This window comes from Carlito syrichta, unplaced genomic scaffold (genome assembly GCF_000164805.1).
Source record: "Carlito syrichta isolate Samal-C Ts95f unplaced genomic scaffold, Tarsius_syrichta-2.0.1 Scaffold314063, whole genome shotgun sequence".
Lineage (NCBI taxonomy): Eukaryota > Metazoa > Chordata > Mammalia > Primates > Tarsiidae > Carlito > Carlito syrichta.
The window spans coordinates 220,560-221,079 of NW_007258159.1; the positions used below are offsets into that span (position 1 = coordinate 220,560).

Here is a 520-nt window from a genome sequence, read left to right on the forward strand (position 1 = left end):
CCGCCCTCCCTCCCCCGCGGACCGCAATGATTTAGAAGTTCAGGAATCCCACGTGACGTCACCGGGGGGGTGATGTAATGCACTCTAAATAGAATGTATTGTAATCTTTGCTCAGTCCAACGTGGTCCCTTCACCCGGGCTCCGCTCTTGCCTTCTCCACACTTGTTTGGTAAGTTCCTAAAAATACGGCTCGGCCACTTCTGGGGCTTTTGCATTTAGCCACTTTTGTTGCACTTGCCGCGGGAGCCATCTCGGGAGCGTACTGATGTGCAGGGGTTGCTTCTCGGCAGCCGCCGCGAGGTTACTTGGTCCAGCGGGCCGGTCACAGGGCAAGGAGTAGGGAAGATGCGATGCATTCTTTTCGGAGGGTGATCTCTGTTTGTAAACATTTTGGCGGACCAGAGGGAAGTCCGGCCCAACTGCCGGTGGACTGTGGAATGCTGCCGTGTCCCGAGGCCACCCCGGAGACCCCACGCCGTGTCAGCGCCGGAGCGCGTCCCGGTGGCCGCCGCGCCGCGCG

The 520-nt window shown here is 59.8% G+C and overlaps 1 protein-coding gene across 1 annotated transcript in view; it reads left to right on the top strand.

The window, feature by feature from the left end:
* The first annotated feature begins 101 nt into the window (after window positions 1-101).
* CREB5 (cAMP responsive element binding protein 5) overlaps window positions 102-520 on the top strand; it is a 427,090-nt gene continuing 426,671 nt past the window's right edge. Inside the window, exon 1 of the mRNA XM_021719003.1 lies at window positions 102-169. The gene's annotated coding sequence lies outside the window, so the exon portion shown is untranslated. The remainder of the gene's footprint in view (window positions 170-520) is intronic.